The 13,035-nt window shown below is 44.6% G+C and overlaps 1 protein-coding gene across 4 annotated transcripts in view; it reads left to right on the top strand.

The window, feature by feature from the left end:
* Window positions 1–13,035, top strand: part of LOC110494193 (nck-associated protein 5-like) — a 103,274-nt gene that overhangs the window by 61,112 nt on the left and 29,127 nt on the right. For 3 of the 4 annotated variants that reach the window (XM_021569023.2, XM_036950261.1, XM_021569021.2), the window contains exon 3: window positions 12,116–12,191. The gene's annotated coding sequence lies outside the window, so the exon portion shown is untranslated. Of the gene's footprint in view, window positions 1–4,546; window positions 5,134–12,115; window positions 12,192–13,035 lie in introns of those variants that run through there. The other variant, XM_021569022.2, reaches the window with a different exon arrangement.

The following is a 13,035-nucleotide window of genomic DNA, read 5'->3' as shown; positions in this document are numbered from 1 at the left end:
AGGTGGGATCTTTTTGTATCTGTAAAATTAATTATGCGAGAAATGGAAGTGTAAACCCCTTTTTATACACAAATATTGATATAGTAACGTTTCGAAGTAAACTTGGAATCACGCTATGATATGGTGTGTGTGATCCTCCCACTACGACATGGAAAAGCATGCAGTTTATTAGGCTACAGTTTAAATTATGATAAGTTATGATGAACTTCACATGGTTGTGAAAGTGCAAGGTGATGAGCTTGATGCTCCTTTCCAATAGATATTGAGGGTCTTATTCTGGTGACATGATAATCGATGCTTGGCTACCGTTTGACAAATAAACATTTTCTAGTTCTCATACATAATAATCTCATCATGTAGTAAGTAGCCTAACCACACTGTATCTGCTAGCTGTTGGCTAGAGCACACGTGCTAAGACCAGAATGGGCACATTCGCTATATAAAGCAACATTTGTTGTGACAAAATCATCAGTAGAGTTGAAAATGCGATGGAAACCCATTTAACTTGTACTTATTCAGTACATGGGAATTTAACCACAAGTCATTTTATGTGCACCTCATCATCATGCACAGCCTTTTTTTTATCTGCAACAAGTTAATTAGATGGAAACACATCTCTGGTGGGAAAATGCGCGTATTGTTTTTATTCAGATTTTTGAATATTCGCATGAAAATCTGTCACCAATTGGACGGAAACCTAGAAATATTTTATTGGCCATACCTAATTGTCGATGTAGCCTAGATTTACATGATGGATGGCTCATACATGGTGAGCTCTGGGATTCCAGTAGATGGCAGCTGATTTAAAGCTTATCTTGAGGCATGTGGCTGAATGCTTCAGTAATGACTCAGTGGGGGTGTGTCGGAACAAGTGTATGGGTAATGGAGCTTATTGAGCCAGCTACAGTGACTAGCGTCAGAACCAGGGCCACACCGTGAATGTGGCCCAAATAGCACACAATTCCATATAGTGTACTACTTTTGACCAAACCGCTATGGGCCCATGCCAAAAGTAGTGTACTAGAAAGAGAATAGGGTGCTATGTGGGATGTACAATATACGTCTGAGCCACGTAGTTGAATTAGCCGCTCAGGCTAGGAACCCTTTAGCTTGGCTAAATGTGTATTTTCCAATAAGAGGCTATTCACTGCCTCCCTTGGGGCCATGAAGACAGCCAGCCATGTCGGGGTGCCATGTTGATGACGCACGCTATTTGACTGAGTAGTGTAGGGGGTTTTCAAGTCTTGTTTTTAATGCAAGAGCTTTGTTGACCCTGCCAGACAGTTGGGTATTAAAACAGGCTCTGACCCACAATACACAGTCAACAGTGTGTAATGAAGAGGACCTTTTTGAGGACAACACTAGTCACACGCTAACCGTATAGGGGAGACAAAACAAGCATTTTTTTAACTCTTCAAGAACAGAAAATGTTTGAGTTTATAAACATCTACTGGGCTTCTTCTTTTAACTAACGTAAACTCACCCCATTCCGTACAAATGTGCGCAACCGCGACATTCAAACGAGGCTGCAAAGAGAACGAATGGGACTGTAGCGACTGTGTTGACTTCAAAATCGGGGGTGTGAACTAGGTTTCTCTTCAAGCGTCGATCGACATGGTAATTAATGGCTCTATAGTATTGGAGAAAAGTTGAAAAAACTGACCCTCCATTACATCTTGACGTGTCATGTCGTAACGTACAGCACGCATAAAGCAACTATTTCTGTCTTACAATCTCTCTCCACCAGGTGTAGCACTTCTCTCATCGTTTAAAAACAAGAAATGGACAGTGCGTCATCACTGCAAGCATCGTGACTCTGAAAGCCGCTGTTTACTTCTGAAGATCGCTTTAGCACCGCACTAAAAACCCGATTCAAATTCGACACAAACCTTCAAATAGGTATGTAATGACACTTTATATAAACTCTTTAAAGTGTTTTATTTACATTTTAGAGGCGATAAGGTGATAAGTTGGACAGATCGAGTGAAAAAAAGTTTTTCCACACGTTATCTGTCCTTCTCACTATCGCGCATTAGTTTAGCTTCCCCACCCGCCATTTCTACAAAGACCCGATGGAGCTCATTGCCTTGTTGAATTATGCAGAAACGGGCAGCGTGGAGCTCATGTCATTGATTTTGTTGGAAAGGGGAGAAATTGTGCTTTACAATGGTATTGACATTAAGTATTAAGTATTCACGTTTTTGGGGCGCTAAAATTAGGTCAATTGTACGAACCAAGGCGATGTACAAAAGTGAGTGTGTTTACGTTACAAAGCCTCAAAGTAAAACAAAGTAAAACATCTGACCCCACTTTTCACTTTTCACCACAGGGAAGGAAATGGATAGAGGGTGATCTAAGAATGGTCTGGCTCTAAGGGCTCGAACACACCAATTGCGAACCTATTTTATATGTAGAATCACTGAAAATGTCGGCAGTCAGAAGTCAACAGCGCACTGAACGATCGGAAGACAAATGGGAGATCCACATTTGGTGAGATCTGTACGACCCTTAAGACAGCTTACTTTCTCTCCTTGTTCTTTCATCTCAACGTACACTACCATTCAAAAGTTTGGGGTCACTTAGAAACGTCCTTGTATTTTAAAGAAAAGCTTCTTTTTTTTTCTCCAATAAAATAACATCAAATTAATCTGAAATAGTGTAGATATTGTTAATGTTGTAAATAACTATTGTAGCTGGAAACGGCTGTTTTAAAAAAAATAGAAAAGGAACATCTACATAGGCGTACAGAGGCCCATTATCAGCAACCATCACTCCTGTGTTCCAATGGCACGTTGTGTTAGCTAATCCAAGTTTATAATTTTAAAAGGCTAATTGATCATTAGAAAACCCTTTTGTAATTATATTAGCACACCTGAAAACTGTGGTGCTGATTGAAGAAGCAATAAAACTGGCCTTCTTTAGACTAGCTGAGAAGCATCAGCATTTGTGGGTTCAATTACAGGCCCAAAATGGCCAGAAACAAAGACCTTTCTTCTGAAACTTGTCAGTCTATACTTGTTCTGAGAAATGAAGGCTATTTCCGGGCGAAAAATTGCCAACAAACGGAAGATCTCGTACAACGCTGTGCACTACTCCCTTCACAGAACAGCGCAAACTGGCTCTAACCAGAATAGAAAGAGTGGGAGGTCCCGGTGCACAACTGAGCAAGAGGGACAAGTACATTAGAGTGTCTAGTTTGAGAAACAGATGCCTCAACATTAGCACTGTCTACACTGTATTTCTGATCAATTTGATGTTATTTTAATGGAGAAAAAAATGTGCTTTTCTTTCAAACAAGGACATTTCTAAGTGACCCCCAACCTTTGAACGGTAGTGTACCTCATGGACTGTAAATCAATGCCAAGATTCCAAAAGAGGGTCACAGTAGAATAAATTGTCTTTACAGGAAATGTAATCTTTATAGGAGAGCGTATGTAAATGTGGTATGTCAGTTTAAGTGAAAGGTAGATTCCAAACATTGTGAATACTATAGTATAGATGTCAATTCCCTATTTTACATAGTATGTCGTTGTTCCTTGGGAGGAGGAAGGGCAGTCTTGTGGTGGGTGGATGGGTGGGTGTGACAGCAGCAGGGTGGGCCCAGGAGTCAGGACCACAGAGTACTAATGAATACCCAGCATTCCAGAGCTGTAATTAGGTTATAGTGTCAGTCGGACACACACACACACACACACATACACATACACACATACACACACACACACACACACACACACTTATTAGGGTAAAGATGGTGGCAGGTTGTAGCCACCTGTCTTGGTGTGACGACACGTCTCTACATCAGTCTAATTCCATCTCTGCACCCTCCACGTATGGTGCATGGAAAAACACTCTGCGGCCGGCAGCTCTCATAAAACACAATCACCTTTCACCCCTTTAGTTATTAATCTATAAGGTCATTGATAGCATTAGATTCTGTAACCATATTTCATATTTTAATAGATCTGGCGGTTACTCAATAGATGAGACGTAGTTTAATCTACAATCGTAGTGTAGGAAACCTCCACGCCCCTCCCCTTCAGTTTTATAATTCCTCTTATTCCTGACAGAATAAAACAAAACATTTGACATTATCGATTCTCAGTTAGGAGTGCTCTACTTCCCCATTAATTTCATTGTGTGACTTTTTTTGACTGCAGACTCGTTTTCAGGGGCTGGAAATCCTCTTAGCTGACAGCTCCCTGCCCCCATCACCCCGTCCCCCCGTCCCCCCTCCCGTACAGCTCAAATGTCTGTGGAGCTGAGCGGATGCACTGTACGCTCCCCTCCCCAGGCTTTGTCTATAGGCTAACACTGTTCCCTTTTGGAAACAATATCCCCTTTTTTGTCTTTCTATGACATCCCCTCCATCCCTCGCTCCTCTGCTCCATCTCAGCCAGCTAGCAACTACAGAGTTAATTCTGGGCACAAGGAGAGGGGGAGGTGGAGCGCACGTGGGCTCGTCCACAGCTGTTGTAGTGTAGTAGCCTGGGTTTGTCTGAGTGGAGGAGGGCTTAACTCTCTTTCACTCGCTCTACCCCTTCCTCTGTCTATTACAGTACATGCTCTTATGTGCTTTAGCTCTGGCTAGTGTGCTCGCTCTCTCACTCACACACTCTCTCTCTCTCTGCTCGGCCTCTGGAACAATGACAGTCGCTACTGCAGACACACACAATATGCCAGCGTTGCTGCTGCTACCACTGCTACTGCTGCACTAGGATGTCCCTGACGTCTCAGCACTGAGCCTCAGATAGAGAGAGTTCTAGAGACGACACACATCCTTTACCTTCTCCTCTGCCTCTCCTCTTGGAGGGGAGAGAGTCTGTAACTGCAGCACGAGGCTGGCCCAGCTGACACTGGGACTAGGAGCAGTGACTGGCTGGCAGAGGCGCTATGTGCATGGAACATTTTCTCATTACCGTATGTTCATAGGGTTTATTCCATATTGATCCCAGACATTCCCCACACAGGAGCTCTGGAACGTATAGGATGCTGTGACAGGGTGCTTTCACTATGAGGTGATGATCAGGGAAGAGTGGAGATGAACTGGAAGAAAGGAGGGATGCTATTTTTTGCCAGAGATCTGTAAATGCGGAGCTCTGTCGACGTGGGCTGGTGTGCTTTGTTTATCGTGTGAGTATTTATTTTGTGTATTTTCAGAAGATGGTGGCCTACTTATTCTGTGCATAATGTGTACTTCTTTGTGCACATTTGTGTATGTGGACTGGATGCATGTGGATGTGTTTATTAGATCATGTGTGTGTTGTAGCTAATTTTTGCATGCAGAATGTGTGTGTCAGTGTACACGTTTGCATGTGTACGCAATAGCATTTAGGTTAATATTTGTATATGCTTTCTCTCTGTGTCTGTGTGTGTATGGTTGTTTTTTTCTCTCTGTGTCTAATTTTGTCAGCGGGCTGCTAATCCCCTGGCTGGCAGGCTTTTGCCTGGGTTTTGTTGTGGCGGGCGGTGATCAGAAGCTCTCTACATGATGACGGGGGAGGGGGAGCAGGATGAAACAGCTGGGCTGCTGTGGAAATGGGTGCGTGACCGGGAGTCACCCGTTGGCATGGATCAGCTACTAGCCCCAAATACTCAACTTGGCGTAGTCATAACCAGTTGCCCGCAGGAGGAGTAACCCATATTTGGGGCATTGGGAAGGGGGCACTGCAGGCTTCATTTGATGTTTCTGTTCTACTTAGTCAGCAGAATTATATTATAATGTGCGTAAGATATTTCAACAAAGCTTAAAGCAACTGTTTATAGAGTAGAATGGGCTTTGGCATTCTTATCCTACACTACACACATTACAATTTTTGCCAGTTGCAGCTCTGACATGACTGTACTTAGAGGAATATGGGCAAAACAGTGAAAAGAGGCTCCTATACCAATATCACCCCCGCGCCATGACCCTATACCAATATCACCCCCGCGCCATGACCCTATACCAATACCACCCCCGCGCCATGACCCTATACCAATACCACCCCCTCGCCATGACCCTATACCAATATCACCCCCTCGCCATGACCCTATACCAATATCACCCCGCGCCATGACCCTATACCAATATCACCCCCGCGCCATGACCCTATACCAATACCACCCCCGCGCCATGACCCTATACCAATATCACCCCCTCGCCATGACCCTATACCAATATCACCCCGCGCCATGACCCTATACCAATATCACCCCCGCGCCATGACCCTATACCAATATCACCCCGTGCCATGACCCTATACCAATATCACCCCCGCGCCATGACCCTATACCAATATCACCCCCGCGCCATGACCCTATACCAATATCACCCCTGCGCCATGACCCTATACCAATATCACCCCCGCGCCATGACCCTATACCAATATCACCCCTGCGCCATGACCCTATACCAATATCACCCCCGCGCCATGACCCTATACCAATATCACCCCCGCGCCATGACCCTATACCAATATCACCCCCGCACCATGACCCTATACCAATATCACCCCCGCGCCATGACCCTATACCAATATCACCCCCGCGCCATGACCCTATACCAGTATCACCCCGTGCCATGACCCTATACCAATATCATCCCTGCGCCATGACCCTATACCAATATCACCCAGTGCCATGACCCTATACCAATATCACCCTGTGCCATGACCCTATACCAATATCACCCCCGCGCCATGACCCTATACCAGTATCACCCCGTGCCATGACCCTATACCAATACCACCCCGCGCCATGACCCTATACCAATATCACCCCCGCGCCATGACCCTATACCAATATCACCCTGTGCCATGACCCTATACCAATATCACCCCCTCGCCATGACCCTATACCAATATCACCCCGCGCCATGACCCTATACCAATATCACCCCCGCGCCATGACCCTATACCAATATCACCCTGTGCCATGACCCTATACCAAGCTCTATCATGATCTTCCCGTATGTGTATTTCTCTTTGTTAAAAACACTGGATTGTTTGTTTAACCAGTGTTGTGTTGTGGGTGGGCCTTCATACTGCTAAACTGTAATAAGCCCTGGGGAAGTGATACACTGGTGTGTAGACATAAGGCTTAGCAATGAGGGTGGTGTTTGAGTGCATGTGTGTTTGTGTGTGCCTCAACTCCTCCAGACTGAAGGGTTTTGAACACATAACTTCTCGATTCTCACTTGGTATTGAGTGCTAAATTGTTTTAATAGCTGGACTAGTTAGTGCTTGCTGTTCTTTTACAAAGAACAAAGGCCAAGGGTGCGTCCCAAATGGCACTATGGGCTCTGGTCAAAAGTAGTGCACTGTAAAGGGAATACTAGGGTGCCATTTGGGACATACACTATATTGATTTGTTGTTCTGGTCTGGTCTCCTCAAATGTGAGAACCAGTCCACAGTATTTTATCCCTTTTCAGGAGTCCTCTAAGCACGCGGTATTCATGCCAGATGGCTGGCCAGTGTTGGGTATGTATGCCATGCAGTTGGGGATGTTCAAAGAGCTAGACATCTCACCGTGACCGTGACTTTGAGGACACGTCTGTAACTCATCTTGTCAGCAGAGTTTGATGCCTCAAAAAACAGCCAACCAACCTTCACAGAGACAGAAGGGCTCAAAAGAGCCTAAAAACCTTGAATGAGTGGTGAATTTACAACACTCTCACGAAGCCTCTAAAACATTGCTTGGTGAAGTCAGGACACAGTGGGTCCTCCACTAAAGTACAGACAGATGCTGTTTCTGTTGATAAGCTAGTCTGAGGTATTTGAGGTTATGTCTCATTAATGACCGACGGGGTCTGGTTTTTATAGCTCCTCAGCTGCCCCAGCCTATGTTTTGTTCTGCTCCGCTACGCTCGGTTGGGTGAATTTGCTGACTACTGCAATGTCACAGCACTGACTCAGTCAGACAGAGGCTGTAACTCTCAGGAGCTCAAACTCTAAGGAGTTTTTGAGGTAAAGTTGATCAAGATGGGGGAGCTTTAGTCACGGGCCCTGTAATGTATTTCAATATGGTTGAAATAGGCCTATAGCCTACTGTTTATATTTGAATGCAGTCACCTCGGTTTTCATACGTCACTTGTTTGCATCAATTGCAAAGACATTGGCAACTTTGTATTTGGAGTCAACTTTTTTCTGAAGTTACCGGCGGTCACAGAGCGATGAATAAACCATGTGATTCTATGTTTAGCTGAGATCTGTGTATAAAGTGACGGGGAGGGCAAATCAACAGAGAAACATGGATGTGGGGGTTGTCTGTCCTTGTGCCCATCAGAGTTGGCAAAGAGGAAAGAGGGGGGTCTGAGGGGTCTTTGATAAGATTGTAATTCTTTGTTAATGTTGGCCTCTGTTTTTACTTTAAAGACGGGAAGGATTTAGTGTTTTCCAGACTTTGCAGTTCACCCTGTGACTTACAGCAAACAGACACAGCTCTTTTATTGCAGTAGTAATGGATAGGGTTTTCTTAAAACGCTTGGATAACTTTTTTCCCTGTAGCTGTACAGTTCGGACTCAGTTCTTCTATGCCCTTTCCAGGAGTTTCTCCCGCTGTCATGACAAATTCATTTCAACAGATGGCTTGGCTTATTTTGGAGAACGTGCAGAATTCTTACCCTGCCATGTTCAAAGGGCCCTTGGATCAAATGTGTTATTGTTTGACTGATTGATTGTTTAATCTGCTCTATTTTTAACCCCTATAAGCACCTGATTTTAATCTGTAAACCACAGCTCCGATCACTCCCTCTCCCTTTCCACCCACCCGAAACACGATTAATTAACGATGGCATATATTTGAGTTGTTTTGATGAGCTAATTATAGTGGAATGGGACTTATCATGCATGGGAGTGTGGATTAATATTCTAGTTTCTGTGATCGTACCCTAACCCAGTCTTTTAGGAAAAGGAGAGCTCCCAAGGCGGGTTGGGGTGGGGTGGGGGGTGTGTGGGGGCTCTTGGCAGGAGCTTAGAAATGCCCCCGAGGGTAGAATTCTTTTTGATTTGCGTTCAGACGGGGTAGTCAAATCCACCTCCCCACCCCCACAATTTACACCTCTGTCTGCATCTCTATATTGGTATATATCTCTTTCTTCCTACTCCCGTTTTCTTTTCTCCCGTTATACCACTTTCTCTCCTCCAATTCTGTCATGACACCGTTTTCTCCCCGTCGTCATTTCTGTGTATATTGGGTGCATTCGGAAAGTATTCAGACCCCTTTTTCCACATTTTGTTACGTTACAGCCGTATTCTAAAATGGATTAAATAAAGGCAAATCGTCATCAATCTACACACAATACCCCATAATGACAAAGCAAAAACAGGTTTAGACATTCAGACCCCTTGATACGAGACTCGATATTGAGCTCCGGTGCATCCTGTTTCCATTGATCATCCTTCAGATGTTTCTACAACTTGATTGCAGTCCACCTGTGGTAAATTCAATTGATTGGACATGATTTGGAATGGCACACACCTGCCTATAGCGCCAAGACAAGATTGTCTTGAACCCGATTGTAGTTTGCCAAAAGGCACCTAAAGACTCTAGGACCATGAGAAACAAGATTCTCTGGTCTGATGAAACCAAGATTGAACTCTTTGTCCTCAGTGCCAAACGTCACATCTTGAGGAAACCTGGCAGCATCATGCTGTAGGGATGTTTTTCAGCAGCAGGGACTGGGAGACTAGTCAGGATCGAGGGAAAGATGAAGACCTGCTCCATAGTGCTCAGGACCTCAGACTGGGGGTGAAGGTTCACCTTCCAACAGGACAAGGACCCTAAGCACACAGCCAATACAACGCAGGAGTGGCTTTGGGACAAGTCTCTGAATGTCCTTGAGTGGCCCAGCCAGAGCCCAGACTCAATCGAACATCTCTGGTGAGACCTGAAAATAGCTGTGCAGCGACACTTCCCATCCAACCTGACAGAGCTTGAGAGGATCTGCAGAGAAGAACGGGAGAAACTCCCTAAATACAGCTGAGCCAACTTTGTAGCAATTTTTTTCAACTTGTTTTAAGGGTATTGTGTGTAGATTGATGAGGGGAAAAAACAATTTCATCAATCAAAATCATTGACATTGTTGCGTGTTGAGTTTTTATATTTTTGTTCAGTATATCTTTCTTTATGCCTCTTTCTTTTTGTGTGTTGACTCCACATACCCACTCTCCAAAAAAACAGCCTGCGAACCCACTGAGCCTCCATCTCTGATGCCCACTCCTGGCAGACAATTGTGGAATTACCCTCCCTGATACTCACGCTGAAATAACGTCCTGCCGCCTGCCTACCCCCCCTTCCACAGCCTCCAGGTGCACAGTGACACAGAGTGGTTTAAGTCTCTCTGGCCCCAACGCTGCGGCGGCTGCTGGTGAAGTCAGGCCTCATAGGTCTGGTCCTCATTCCGATGCTTTGTCTGCTGACTCCTCAGGGCATTTTATCATTGGAGTGATTCACAGGATCCCGGCATTGGGTTCAGCCCATATATTGTCTTGTTCACCATCGAAACCTGGCACGTGAGGCTATAGCCTAACCCTAGCAATTAGTGTCTGTAGTCATAAGACGAGTCTCACTGTAGAGTTTACCTTGTAGATCAGAGATTAGATAGGTTATACGTACGGCCCACTGTAGTGAGAGCGCTGTTATTAGGTTATCTACTGAAAGATGTAGCCTCACATTCTGCTGCATAGATAGATCAGTATTATTCAATTATGTTATAAGCATCTTTGCTGTGTCTATTTTTTTTATGTGTGGTGGATTATCTTTGTTAGGTTTGAAGGGAGACGGCCGGGGATGATAAAACAACATGTCCATCGCAATCTTTTTTTTTTTTTACCTTCTCTTTCCCTCTGCCCCGAACAGAAGGCATTCCCCTAACATGGGAGGTGGTGGGGGTTAACAGTAATGTCTGGGAGGCAGCAGCTGATGTCAAGACTGAGACAGGTTTTAAGGAGCTCTTCTGAAGCACCTGTTTGGTGGTGTGAAAACACATCCCACCTGGCAGCGCCAGCCCTTGCCTGTCTGTGCTTTCTAGAGAGGGGAACTCTGGGAGGATAGGGCAGATGCTCTCAAATGCTTATCTAACTGTAAACGTTGGCACCTGAAGGGGTCCAAGGGAGTCCAGGGGAGGATGAGATGGGGAACTGCCTGTCAGAAGTGACATGGGACGGACAGTGAGAGGAACAGGGTGTGGAGAGGGGGAGAGGACGAAAATGCCTGCCAAGAATCTTTCACTGCAGAGTTTGTTGTTTTTTTAGTCTTCCTTCGTTTCTCACTTTTCACTCTGATCTATCAGCTTTCACTCTGGTGATGAATCAGCTTTTCGCTCTCAGTAGGTAATATAAGCTTCCATATTGGGCTATGTTTTATGTCAACAAATTCCTCTAAGGCTGTGCATTCCATCAGGCCGACGCCTAAACATCCGATCCACTCCCAATCAGATCTCAAACCGCAACCATCTCTAAACTAACCCCACATAACCATTAGTAGACTAACCACTTGGAATTCAGCTCTGCTGGTTTATCGCAAACCCTGAGCTTTGAATTAGGTACAGGGTTTGAGCTAGTGAGAAACAATGCATTGTAGTGTCCTGGTTTACCATCTGAGGTACTATCAGTTCATGACCCTATCTGTTAACTCATATGAACTCATTACAAATCCCATAGTGGGGAATGGGCATGAGCTTTATTGCTAGAAGGTTTTTATTTTAAAAGGTGGACAAACTGGTTAAAGATGTAGCACGTTATATCTGGTGATTTGGAAATGCCAGACAGGGCTAGCATAAAGGGTCAGTTTACGTGAACCTAGTTTGGATGCAGTTGTTTATCTGTAGGGTTGGATAGAGAATGTTTTGCAGGTTTATTTGGAAAGGGTGCTGGAAATGTCAATGAAGTGGACTGGCTGGTATAGACTGTTTTTGGTTTGTCTTGTGTCACATCTAAGTGCCACATGCTATGGCAAATGCTTAAAGAGGATGGCTGCGAAAATAGTGAAAGAATGTTTAGCATTACATTTTGGGGGATTACAATGTTGTTTTTTGGTGTGTTTTTCTTCCCTGGAAGATGTATGTTAAACTAAATAGTTAACTCGGGGGAGACCGTGAGACTAAAGTTTTGTCCTTTTTTATGTGTTTCTCAGGTAAATTGTGGAGCGGGCCTGAAGGGCATCATAACTAAACTTGTCCTTTCTGCACATTGTAAATCCAGCCTGACAGGTGGGTACCCCCTCCTACACACACACACACTCACTCACTCACTCACTCACTCACTCATTCACTCACTCACTCATCACCATGAGTCTATTTTAGTCATTTTTGAACCATTATTTGAATTGTTAGCTGAATCAAAACCCAACCCCTAAGCTCTATCACGTCAACAGACAGACGTCATCACGAAATAGAAGAGAAAAGCACTGACCTGCAGACCGATAGGAAAAGGTGAAGGAACACTCAAAATGTCAATGTTGTTCCCTTTTACCTTTCATGTGACTTTGTGAAAATTACCCCCTAACTACGCAAGTCTGATTATACAACTGCCCTGTTTATTTTGGATTCTCAGAAAGAGGGATACATGGGAGAGGAGAGGCTGCAGCGGTGGCAGTGTATTGATCTAAGCCGGCATGTGGCACCCATCACATGTCCCTGAGAGTGCTCTCTGTCTGGCCTAGACTCTTTGGCCTCTCTGGGTGCATCCCAAATGACACCCTACTCCCTATATTAGGGGTTGGCAAACTATGGTCCACGGGTTTGACCATATCAAAACCTGTATTTGAGGGGGGGATTATTATTTTGGGTTAGAAAAAAACACTCCAGGGCACACTTGAAAATCTGAAGTAGTTACAAAATTTGGAGAAATTTTTATTTTACTTAACTAGGCAAGTCAGTTAAGAACAAATTCTTATTTTCAATGACGGCCTAGGAACAGTGGGTTAACTGCCGGTTCAGGGGCAGAACGACAGATTTGTACCTTGTCAGCTCGGTGAGATGAACTTGCAACCTTTCGGTTACTAGTCCAACGCTCTAACCGCTAGGCTACCCTGACCTCCTATATTTTCAAAAG

Source organism: Oncorhynchus mykiss, chromosome 17 (genome assembly GCF_013265735.2).
Source record: "Oncorhynchus mykiss isolate Arlee chromosome 17, USDA_OmykA_1.1, whole genome shotgun sequence".
NCBI lineage: Eukaryota > Metazoa > Chordata > Actinopteri > Salmoniformes > Salmonidae > Oncorhynchus > Oncorhynchus mykiss.
Note: the sequence above shows the minus strand (reverse complement) of the source record. Positions and strands in the feature narration are given on the sequence as shown.